We start from the raw sequence: 13,379 nt of genomic DNA, 5'->3' as shown, positions 1-13,379 counted from the left end.
TCACAGGTGCTCCGCAAGTTATTTTCCAAACTATTCAAACAAAGACTTGAAAAAAACCAAAGACCTAGCTACTGCAACCTAATCTGACCTGGCTATCAGCAAAGCAAATGAACAGAAGTTTATTGCAATGGAATCATGTGAAATAGCTATGAAAACTAAGCAATGATGAACTTGAACATGTAACCTCAACTAGTGTCAACTTCTGCAAATGAGAATCTACACTAATAATTGCATGATGAAGCAAAGACAGTGTTTTTGATAGCTGCAATGACACCTTGGCCTCCACTCATGGTCCCACAGAGGGAGAGGTGAGATCAGGGGTGCTTGATGGCTTTTTTCTAAAGATCTTCTCTGTTATTAACCTATCAAATCAATCTGAACATGAAAATCCTTTTTAATCATCAACAATGACCTATATAATCAAGCAAAACTGTAATCTACTTAACATAAATTATTTGATGAAGATATTCAAAACATATAATAGTACAAGAAGGAAGCCTTGGCACTTGGGTTGGGCCCAACCCCAAGAGCTACAGGCTCCTAAGAAAAGCTCAGATCTGATGCCAAATGAAACTGCTTTCCATTATTCAAAAATAACCATGTCACAAGAAAGTTGTACAACAGAAACTACAAAAATGAGCTGAGAAACTAGCAGCACTATGGTGCAAAATACAACTGTTCAAAAAGTAACCTACGAAGGTTGGAAGCCTTCCTATTTATGCACTACGAGGGTCTCCAATAGCCCTCCTTAACTCGAGGGGCTCGGCTGCTCAAACTGCCAGTGATCAGTCACTTTACACAAAACTGCTCGGCTGCCCTTGGGAATCCTTTTCGGTGGCCTGCTGAACTCTGAGCTGAGGGTGGAGATTTTGAGGAAGGGGCCATTTAGTGCAGGAGACACCCTTCCTACGAATCCTCACCCTTGTTCCTTCATGCTTGGCTGTTATCTGGCTCATAAATGCTTTTCTTTGGTCCAAAATTTGTCCAAAAACCTGCAATAACCACATGTTAGCCTTCTTGGTCAAGTGACTACCCTCATTCATTCAACCAACATAAATATACTCAAAAAACATGCATAAACTATGAAAAATGGTGGATTGATGAAGAAAAATAGGCAAAATGAGCCCAATAAGCTACCCATTTTTGGGGCTCATCATCACCCCCTTGCTAAATGGGTTGCTCATCCTCTGAGCAGCTAATCTAGATCATCATCCTTGATAGCTTTGATTGCCTCTCTTACATCCCAGGCCTCCACGGTGATGTCTTCTTCCCAGTCATGAAATCTTGCTTTTCTTTCCACTTCCTCCCTCTGCCTGTTTTCCTCTTCTTCCTTAACTCCTTCTAGCAATCCCAAAAGTAAAGGAGGACTGAATTTCAAGCCAATCCAATTGGCCTGCAGATTTTGCATTGACTATTTGTAGAGGGGTACCCTTGCCAAGGCCTCTCTCATCCTGGTTGGAGAGTGGTATTCTCTTATCTTCAAGCTATGGGGCAGTGTGTTGCACTGCCTTGTGCAGGCATGAAGGCAGTTATCCCCCAACAGTCTCTCCATGTCCTCAAAGTGGGCAATAGCTTGAGCCTATTACTCAATGTAATCTGGTAAATCCTAAGGGTTGTTGGCCAAGTGCTGGTGGGCGCTTATCAATGCTGAGGGATCCTCCGGCTCTACTCTGATCATTAGTGGCTCACTGAGTTCCCTGCTCATAATATTTTGGACCTTTGCTGCTCTTTTTTCCTCATGATTCATCCAAGAGGCCATGGCCATAAGTTGGACATCTCCTACCACAGTGTTGGGATCCCACAAATTCATATTTAGAAGGGCTAAGTTGTGCAAATAAAACTCTGATAATTTAGCCTTCTCCTCTGATGAGCTACTGGCACATAAAGCCATAAATTAATGGTAGTTTTGAAATGGAGTAGTGCCCCTTTGGGCCAAGGTGTTAATCTGGAATTGCAACCATTGATCTTTAAGGTACAGAGCGTATGACTTGGCAAGCTGCCTACACTGTATGGCCTCTATTGCCTAGGTGGCCATGTAGTCCAGTTGGGCTTCCTTCTCGTGTACCTGTTGCCTTAGAGACTGTATCTCCTCTACTGCCTGCAACTCCTTCTCCTGTAGCTGTTTTGTTAGTGCCTTGATCTCAGCCTGCAACCCATCCTTTCTTTGTTGTTCATCCAAGGTTTCTTTGTCTATTGGAGGCTTTTCCCATTGCTATTGTTCTCCTAGAATGGAGGGCCTGTCTTCCTTATGGATTCCCTGTAGCTGTAGCTGCTGTCTCAGCAGCTCGTTCTCTTCCTGTAGTTTGGCCCTCTGACAGCTTTCCACATGCTTCACCATAGCCAATTCTTTCCTTGACTCCTTGAGTTGTTCCTCTAGGGGGCCTATGTCTGCCACACCCTTGGACTTGGCGATCCTCATCCAAGTATGAGTCCTAATCCTTTCTTCCTCCAGTGCAAAAAATAGCAGCACTGCAAATTTCTGGGGAATTATTTTCCCACCTACTAACAAGTTATTTTATGTGCCCAAACTGGGCTGAGGACTTGGTTCCAATATTTCCTCTGTCCTTTCTTCTTCCTGTGGTTGTTTGGCTACCTTTTCCTCCAACTTCTCGGTCTCCTTTAGCTTAGCCCGAGTTTTCTGTAGAGCTTTCTCAGCTTCCTGTAGAACAGTCTTGGTGTCCATTGTCTTCAGTATTTCTCTCCAGGTGGAAGTTTTTGGGCTTCCTCGCTCATAGGTGACAGAAATCTTTGAAGGAGACCCTTCTTTTGGTTTAGGCAATGTGTCATCGATGATAATTGGCTGCTTTGACTCCAGCTGGGGTCTTCCTACTTTGATCCATGTGCTCCTTCTTTCAATTTTGTGCCACATTCACTTAATGACTGCAGAAGAAAATAGGGGATGCTCAACTTTTGTTCTAGAGGTAAATCCATTCAATGTCTTAGTTTAGTTAGCAACCTAAAGTGGTAGCCATAGACAAGGCTGAATCTCCCTTCACAGGTAATGTATTTCATGATTTGGAAGTTGACTTCGCTCCAAAGAGGAGCTAAGCTAGCTCTCCGGACCCCGTTTTTGTCTTCTACAGGATGTTCTTTAGGCAGGAAGAATGCTTTCTTGGCTGCCTGGCCCAATGAACTTTCTTCTTTGCTCCAAGGGAGTCCTAATGGGAGACCAGTAACATGACTAATGAGCTCAGGGGTAACTTCTAAGGTCAAACCCCTAAAATTCACTGTGGCCTGTGTCTTTGATTCAGGTTCTAGGGACATTCAGAATTCCTCCATTATTTCATCGTCATGACCCTGAATTTTGTCACAAAAGGTCATCCAATTGGCATGGGTGAAGAGGTATGCCACCTCTATATGCTCACGCAGCTTGCTGGGATCTGAAGGTTCTCTCCTGATAAACCCTCCTGGCATGGTGAGAGTGCCCTGTTTTATGCTCTGTCAGAAAAGGGAACGTTGTTTATGGGTTTTTCCCTGGACTCAAGGAAGAATTCCTCGGCTGTTTGATATCAATGAGCAACAATTCCTTGGTTTCAAGACTGCTGTGACTCAGCTCTCAGCTATCTGGTTATGAAAGGGAGAGTGTTGCTTCTACAATCAGAGGACAGAGACCAAGTTTTCTTCTCAGGACACGTTCAGATATGCAAATTTTAAAATTTTCATCCACAGGCTGGCTCTCACAGCCGCATATGCCTTCCTTATAGGAGAATTTTAGCAACAGGAAATGTGGAGAAGAGTTTCGATGCAGAAAAACTGAGGAATATCATTCAACACATAGGAAAACTGCTATTTCCAACTCACAGGCTAATTTTTCTCGGACTCCCCAATTTGAAACAGTTCAATTCACCACCTTTTCGAAACATACCATGCATGGAAGAGTGTTTTCGAGCCTACCTCTCTCGGAACTCCAAATTTGACGAAGAAAAGTCCAGGCTTTTCTGCTCCGGAAAGCTGTGCAGAACTTCCTGTAGAGCTGCTTCCTGTAGAACTCTTGCCGGCTTCTGCAGGATGTCACTGTGCTTCTGAACGAGCTCGGTACGCGGGAGATTTTTTGAATAGGCCGAAAAACTCGGTGGAGGACAACGGGTTAACATATTTCAAAGGCAGAGGATGGGTACTTCGGCCGAGGACGTTGCAAGTGCAAATGAACAGCGGGTGGTGAGAGTCTTCAGTTGATTATTTTTTAACTGCGGTGCAATTCGTGGTGAGGGAATGAGGTGGCTGACCGAACCGTTGATCCAATGTCACGACCATCATTTTTCTGCATGTCTCTGACCACCATCACCTCCCCTCTGCCATTAACTGTCGTGACCACTACCAGTCCCGCTGATTTTCCCCAACTGGACACTCCACACGTGTCAGCCGTACGTCTCGGCAGCAAATTTGAACATCACTAGGCTTGTTCGGTTCCCACGAGGCTTTGTAACTGGCTGAGGGTGGCCAGTTTTACTAGCCACCGATCTCGTTCAATCCAAACCATTTTCACAGCCATGCAGTTTTCGAAATATAGTTTATGCAATTGACGAATGAGGTTAGACACTTACCTACGTGGCTGTGGACACGTTTTGCAGACCTCGGGTCTTGTAACCACTGCTTCGCTTGCTACTACCTCATGCACGGGTGTTAGAACCAATTCCTCCATTCGTTGATGTTGTATGTTTGAGTTTTGGAACCCGATCCTTTGGTTGTCATCGTTGCATGCACAGGTTCGGCTTCGTTTTGGCTGCCGAGGACATTTTCAAATTCAAGATGGGCCTTTCACATGTTCCATTTGCTGATTTCAGTTGTCCCTATCTTCAGAGCATGTCTTTCCAGAGGGATCAGCCGCTACAGGATTCTTGTAGGATATCCTGTAGTTGCTTCTCCTCCTGGAATGCAGGCTAAACGAGTAGGGCTATATTGTGGACGAGGGATTTGTTGATGAAGCATCCAGATGGAGATTTGACAGGTAGGGTGAGCTAGACATCATTGCTTAATTTGTCGCTGAAAAATTCTTGCTAGCAATCTGAGGAAAACAGGGTTTCTTGTATGACTGCACAGGAACACATAACCAGGTGGGTGATGGAGGTGTAGAGAGATGGAACAGGGTACCATATGGTGATGGGTGGAAACAGGGGTGGCTGCAGGCCTAACAAACAGATTCCCACTGTCAGATTCCCCTCCAAAATCGATTTTGGCTTGCCCAAAGGTTCTACAGGATGTTTCCTGTAGAAGACATAAACTTCTTGTACAAGGTGGAATCTGAACCCGAATGCGATCAAATCCTAGGAAAGGCAAGTGGTCAGGGAGGAAGTGTCTGTGAGGGTGTCCTGTAGCCTGGTGTGGATCCCTGTCCTTGTTTTGCGTGACCTTCCTAACCTGCAATATATTCCCTGCAACCTGCAATTATTCCACAGAGATTAGGCATGTTTTTGTTTTTTTTTTCTTCTTTTTTTTTTCTTTTTTTATTGAGAGACAGATGGGGCACCTCCATGAGTTTTTCACCCTCACTGCCTGCCCCAGGTGCTTCTAAGAAGTTTTCACCCAGAGATCCTCTTATTTCACTTCTCTGTTTTTTTTTTTTTTTTTGATACTTAAGGTGTGGGTGGAGTAGAGACACGGCCCAGCTCCACTACCAGCACTGATTTCTCCAAAGTTTCAATGAAATCTTGCCTCGAAAGGGGTTTCCTGTAGACTTTCAATTGATGAACTTTAACGAGCATGGGGATGGCCTCTTCATCAATGGTCCAAATGAGAACTGAACCATTGTCGTTGCATTTCTCCACTGTATATGGTCCTAACGACCTTGTCCTCAGTTTCCCTTTGAAATCCTTGTATCTTGAATCATACAGCAGTGTCCAATATCCTGGCTGGAATTTCTTTTCATTAAGGTGTTGGTCATGCCATATCTTCCTCTGGAGTTGAACTACTTCTAAGTGGAGGAGGGCCTGCATTCTCTGTTCATCTAATCTGTTCAGCTGCAGTAATCTTTCCCCTTGTGCATGGCTGAGATCTAGGTCCAGCTGAGCTGCCACCCTCAATGTGTTGTACTTGAATTCTATGGACAACAGAACCTTCTCCCTGTAGACTAGCTCGTAAGGTGTGAAACCTGTTGTAGTTTTCCAAGTGGTGTTGCAGGCCCAGGTGGCCTCAACCAAGTGATCTGCCAAATCGTTCCTGTTGCTACTCACCACTTTAGTCAAAACCTCTTCCAACGATCTATTAGTAACTTCCACCTGCCCATTAGCTTACGGATGATAAGGAGTGGATTTTCTGTGCTTGATCTTGTGATGAGCGAGCAGGTCTTCAATCAGGCTAGAGGAAATCCATTTTTTTGATGAAAGAATCTGGTCAGACCCATTTTCAGAATAAGAAAGAGGGCTCTTTGAGGGGAAGAAATATAGTAAGACCGCAGTGATTCAGAATTGGGGCAACTACAATCTATAGTGGTCAATTCTGGAAGCACTTTCCTAGCCCAGAAATATGGTCAAGTAACCACTTTACCCCTAATCACCCTCATCGTGCATTAGAAAGAGGATCCTTCTTAGCGTTTACTACCAGCTCAACCCCTCCCCTACCTATCTGGTTGGAAGAATTTCTCCCATTCCATTACTCATTTAAGGGTGGACATGCACCCCTGACCCACTTTCTTTTGCTCCTCCTTCAGCTCCATGAACGCGTCAGTCACCTAGAAGCTCATGGATTGAAACATTCTCAACCCCATCCAATAGATAGAATGTAGATAATAGAATGGCCGAGGGATCTGGAACCGGTAACTCGAGTGGGAGAGCCGTGTCATGGGAGACCTTATTGCATGGTTCATAGAGCACTTATGTATGTGATGCATGCAAGTGAATGTGTACGAAAAAGCTGTCGCGAATTTTCGTTGTCCGTTCTGTCGTCAACCCTCTTTATGTTTCTATGATGGCCCAGGAACACTCTTATTCTTCAGCTGTAGAGAAACCTCTAAATTGTGAGGTTCCATTACGAGCTCAATATATACGAGTGTTATTTTGTGAAATAACTCAAATTTCGAATCATTCACTTGATTTAACTACTCATGCTACGAATGTGGGAGCATTAACTCCATCCTTGTGGGCTTCTGAGGAGTGGGAGAGATCGTTGGAATTCCATGAAAGAGTCTCGGGAGCCAGGATGCATGCCAGTTTCATACAACCAGGTGTAGTGGCACAAGATTTTCCTCTTGGCTTATGTCGAGATATTGATTCCTTTACATGACAATTTTCTTCTTGTATTGACGAATCAAAAGAGATGTCAACCAGCAACCGTATCTAGAAACAACGATTACTGGATATTGGTACTGTCACTGCACAACAGGCAAAGGATTGGGGATCTAGTGGTGTAATGCTAAGAGGTTGCATGACACGAAGACATTGGTAGCAATATGGGGGAGGTTCCCATCAGGCAACGATGGTTCTTCCTATCCCTACTCAAGCATGCCCCTACTATTGCAAAGACTTGGTGTGAAGCCTCGGGGACGACGTACCAGCACCAATAACTGGGGACCTAGGGTTAGGTAAGGGGGATAGCGTAAATTAGCGAATATGTATAAGCTCAGTCAAACATGACTGTTCCAGGTGGGCCACCTCTGGTGTTTGGCTATGCGTGGACGGATTCGCCTCTGGCCTCTGGGCACGTCGGAACTGCGTGAGTCCACCGGGGTAGAGTACGGTCCGCCAAAAATGGCATAGCTTAGTTACTATTAATGGGAGATGGTAAGCCCATATTTATCCATATCTAGGTGCTGCGGGAATATAAATATGTGGGTAGAGGAACCCTCAAAAAGCGAAGGCCGAGCTGTAATGGCGTGGATAGGGTTACGTGACCTACATCGGAAGGTGGTTGACTTGGTGAAAGCGGCTTTCTCGAATTGGAAGCAGATCAGTTTAGCTACCCCATTATATCGATACCATGCATGGCCAAATCGGGTGGCGACCCTGCCTCTAAAGGTTGGGGAGGTGAGCCACCCACAATAACACCCTAACTAATCAGCTATCATTTAGACCTTCCCTATAGTCAAGGGGAAGGTAGGTATCAGCATAACCTTGTGGTTTCACCTTATGTTTAGGATTTTGGAGAAGTTTGGGATCAACAACAGTCGAATTATGGTGGTACAAAAGTCTCCTAAGAAGCGGACCCCGTGAACCAACACTCTCCACCCTCAACCTTTGGTACCACATTCCTTGTAGCTAAGTTGGCTCTATTGGTTGATCATAGTTTCAGTCCCCACCACTTTTCAATTCGGCAACAAACGGGGATGCCTGTGCCTGCTGGGCAGGCATTTGAAAATGATTCGAGCCACAGGAAGGGAAAATTTCACGTACAGTTCTCAGGGGGGGGAGGAGCCTGACAGGGTCCCCCACTTACTTGGGTCTTGGCCTAAGTGGTGGGTCTACCCATCCCAATGGGGAGTATGCTGGGATTTGTGAAAAGTAGCACCTTATGATTTCCATGACCAATCGGATTTTGACATACTAGTGGGTACCAGAGGATATTGCTATGATCACCACTGTATCCATATCAAAGAGATGTGACAAAGTATTCGAATCATTGCGCAATGTCCTAATCGAATGCCTAGTGGCATGATGAAAGCCGATGATCGTAAGCTATGTCCCCCATTACGACGTCTAATGAAACTACGCATGGAATCATGAGCCGTGTGAAACGTAGATGCATGTCGTTCTTAACCAAGACTCAGGTTAAGCCCCGTCTTGGAACCGATAGGGATTAGGAGTAAAGCATCCCAAGGTGGCGTATCTCGGATACGTGGAAGAGCATTGGGAAACCTGATTTATCCATTCAATAGGGGAGCAGTTTTTCTCCAGATGAGGTTATACCTTTCCCTACCTCTAGCTAGTCAGGCTATAGGGGAAGGCATAGCGCTTCGCCCATTCACTTATTGAATATGGGGTTAATCCTTTTTTGCCTTATTGGTTATACCGATTATAAGGTTATACCCCTCGCTACTTACTATAGGAGGTAGGCGGGGGGAGGTATAACCTTGCGTGGCCGGCTACTATAAGGGATCGACTGATAAATCCCTCTCCTTAACAAATTCCTTGGGCCCTATGAATTCCTCACCTCAGTATTGAAAGTAGGAAAAGAGCCTCAACTAACTTAGGATAGAAAGTAGGATCGGTCCTAATTAAAGAGAAGGGGTGTAGTCCCATCGGTTATATCCGGAAGGAAGCTATACGAGGACAACTATACTTAGGAAGTTTATATGGGACAATCTAAAATATTGTCTCCGTTTCCAGTAAGGTGCATTACTTTCGGATGGGAGGACAAGCCATAAGTAGACTTGCTAGTCAAATCAATTGAAAGAAACAAAGAATTGTGGGTCCGGTAAGAGGACAGGAGTGAACTAATCGTCATAAACTCTGATTGCATAGATCGGGATGGAATTCAACTACTAATTTCTAATTGGAAACCGGAAGTATACCCACACCCCCTCGAAGGGTATTGCCCCTCACCACCTGTAGGAAGGAAGGGTAATGGGAGGAACCTACCCTAATTTTAGGTTGGATAATGAGGCATGTTACGTATTCAATTTCATCTTTCGCTAACTTGGGGATGCCATCCTCACCCGCGGCCATCCCTCACTCACCCCCGGATAAGATGGGGCCGGTAGGAAGAAGTTAGGCTAGATGGGGTTGAATAGGATAATGATTAGTTGCTTTTCCATCCTTCACCGGCCATCCTGCACCACCCCCTATATGGATAGGATGGGAGTGGGAGGCAAGTCCAATGATAGTTGAGCATGCTTTCATTCGAAAGGAATTCACCCTATTCCCGAGGTCAAAAAGATTGGTTGTTCCCGAGAAACTACAACTAGAACGTCTCATTCTTTCTTTTGGTGAGAATGAAGCTCGTCCATCAGAAGCTCATGCTCACTTACCTACCTAACGTCCTCACTTACGGTTGTTCAAGAACAAGGATCTAATTAGTTTCTTAGTTCTGGATGGCTGGTTGCAAGCTGGATGGTTGAAAGGAGGGAAGGACCTTCATTCACCCTCAGTCTAACATCAATCCTAACTACTTATGGCTATTGGCCGAGGGAACTATATCCTCAACTGGCGCCCTCCCACCTGGTCAAGGAGTAGGGGCTAGTCATCAGACTCAACCGGAGCTCACCCTTACTTCCATTCTTTCAACAGCAGGAATTCATCTGTGTGGGTGGATGGGACTTTCTAGTAGTTGAGTTAGGACATCGCCGAACAAAGTTAAATCAATGGCATCTGGTCCGAGCATCCGGTTTCTGGTTTCTTTCCTATTCAGGCTAGCTGTCCATTACTCACTTAAGGTGTTCAGTTCAGTAACCGAGGGTGAGGATAGGTCACCCGGGGGGCTGCTGGTTCAACTTCAACTACTGCTACTGGAGGATATAGTAGCTATGTATCTGCCTCTTTAGCTAATAATGGTGGTCACACTGCTAGCTTTGCTACTGCTTCTGGGTCTCTATATAGAACTGTGTCTTGACCTTCTCCTGCTGCATCCTTCACAATTGGTTATGCTGCTATTGGTTCTACTACTGGATCACCGACTGGATCTACTGGTTATGGCTCTGCATCTGCTGTTGTTGGATCTACTGGTGCTGGTGCCTAGAATTGGCTCTGAAACTGGTGGCTCTAAATAGGCATTTAGAGGGGATGACATGAGCCTTGGACCTAAATCTCCAATTGGAGAAACTACTTAGTCTCTAGATTGATAGTCCTTATCAATGCAGGCTAATGCTGATGATTGTATGAGCTCCTTCTCCTTTGCTCATGCTGATAGGGTAAAAACCATCCATCATACCTCTTCGCTTGTGTCGTTTATTATCTATAGTTAGTTTGGGGAGCAGAAAAGGATAAAACACCTATGTACCCACCTATGCTACAAACTATGTTAGTTAGGGACTTATCTACTAGTTACTCGCTACGCTAACAGCTAAGAGATTACTACATATGAAACTGCAGGTTCTTCTTTTATCTAGGGATGATTATCCATTCATCTTCTTTGGGTGAGGTGATTCCACCGGCTTGTTTCTTTTTGGAGCTTGGTAGGCTTCTCATCCAACCAAATACTGATCCTTTCTTGATTCTCTTACTATAGAATATAATAGAATGACTAGTCCTAATTCTCTCATTTTAGGGCCAAGGGGCGAATCCACTCGAACGACAAATATTGACCTATATTTAGGTGGGTGGGAACGATGGGCATACTGACTTACCGGGCCGAGCAACTATGCCGAGGAGCCTTTCATGACCCTGGAAGGGACGGGAAGGCCCATACCTTCCTTCTATAGCCCTTCGTACATAGTTCCACCCCAAGTAGATAAGTGCCAGCATTCCCTCCCCCTAAACCTGGTCACTTGGCAAGGCCTCCACCTATCATTCTCGCTCGAGCTTTCCATTTTTGCTTCTCCTTGGCCTTGGCCCGCTCACTTGCCCAGATTGAGAATTACCTCCACCCATCATTCTCGCTCGAGCTTCTGGTTCTCACTCCTATGTTTGCCACTGAAACCACTACCTAATCGATCTTATATATGTTAACATCTATTTTCAAAGAAGGGTAAGGTCCGGAAGTCTTGCGCTTTCGAGGGAAAGGGATTTGAAGGTAGGGTGTGTGGTAAGCCTTCTTGGGTGCAGTAGGTGCTATTGATGGTGGGATGCAGGCCTTGAATCAGATCAATCTAGTCATAGGTAAACGTTCTCAAAGTGCCATGTTCATGAAAGAGAAAATCAACTTCTGTGTCCTGATGATAGATTTCCCATCGGACCCACTAAAGAGGATGGGAAAGCACGCTCGACTGATAAGGAGAGGATGCAAAAGCATGCTTGACTGATAAGGAGAGGATGTAAAATCACGCTTGACCACCACCCACCACCCAATAAGCATCAAGGAAGCATGCTCAACTGATAAGGAGAGGACTTTTTCAATAAAAAACTATTGAATGAGAAGGTCCGGAGGTCTTGCACTTCAGAGGGCAAGGTTTCCCATTTTCATTGACACTCAACCTTCTTTCCTACTCGCTAGGTAGGAGGAGCCAACAAAGGGAATAGAGTCAGTTTTCAAAGGAGGAGGAGGGATAAGCGACAACGTTCCTTCAATTGATCTTATATATGTTAACATCTATTTTCAAAGATAGGAGGGATGGTATGCGTGGATGGAAGGGTTAGGGTAGGAAGGTTCGTAATCACTATTTATAGTAGCAAGATAGTCTCTTTTGATTGGGGTGAGTAGGTGTCCCATCCCTCACTCACATCCTGACCAGCTTGTTCATATGATCTTGTTTGGTAGGTTGTAGCGTGATGAAAGAAACCTGCAATCGTCGAAGCTAGCACCCATAACCCAAATTTCGAGATACAATCACATGCTGCCATTGATGCACCTACCGACTCTCAGCCAAACCTAATGAGCCTGAACTAAGGCACACCTAGCCCCCTAGACACCTCATGTCCAGGCCACTTAAACCATCCAAACCATAGCACATCCAATTATAGAGCCTACAGTATCCTTTCTAGGTCGATAGCCAGATTCAGAGCCTGTTCAAGACAAAGACCCAATTGGCTAAATAGATCCACCAGAAGCAGAAACAAAGTGGGCAGTCTCACCACCAAAGGAGAAGGCGGCATGTTAGGGTCCAAACCTAACCCCCTTATTTATGTAATAGGATCGAGTCATAGTTATAGTTAAGTAAAGAGTCAATGAAGCCCATATTAATAATTGTAAGTGGTTAACCCACATTAAATGAGGGGACCACAGTTAGCTGCAAATGGGCCATGGTATTAATAAGAACCATGGTATTGCCCCATGGTATTGCATGTATGAATCCTATATAAAGGATAGAGACTCCCCTTAAGGAGCATCGTGTCTTATTTTGTAATTGAGGTCAGCTCTATTGGAGGTTGCCCCGTTGAAGAGGCAAGTGAACATTGCTTTATGAATAATAAAATACTTGCTGTTATTTCTCATTGTTCTTTCTAGGTATATTTCTTTGTATATTTGGTATTTTGGTATTGTCTTGCAGGTTAAGAGCATAACAAGTGGTATCAGAGCGCTTTCCAGGGCCGGTGGGATCTCCAATTTTTAGCAAATTTTTTTTGGCTAGAGACATGTTCTGGCGTCTTTAAACCACAGGATCTATCATTGAGTGCATAAACCTGTGGATTTGGGGAGGCATGCACATAGGAAATACAAGAGGTGGTCACACTTGTTGGACTCCCTTGTAACCCCCGTGGGTAACCCTTCGAGTAGTAGCGCATAAGACAGAACCGCGCACGGACTGTCTTCTAAGTACCCTCTAGGTATATTAGAAGCCCCCTAGCTCCCTTGAAACCTCGCCATAGATAAACTGTTGGCCGTGTTGCTACTACAGTACATCGAGAATAGCACTC

This window comes from Pinus tabuliformis, chromosome 2_2 (genome assembly GCF_031772625.1).
Source record: "Pinus tabuliformis cultivar Carrire ecotype Pingquan chromosome 2_2, CPIR1, whole genome shotgun sequence".
NCBI lineage: Eukaryota > Viridiplantae > Streptophyta > Pinopsida > Pinales > Pinaceae > Pinus > Pinus tabuliformis.
The sequence above is the reverse complement of the archived record's forward strand: the minus strand, read 5'-3'. Positions refer to the sequence as shown.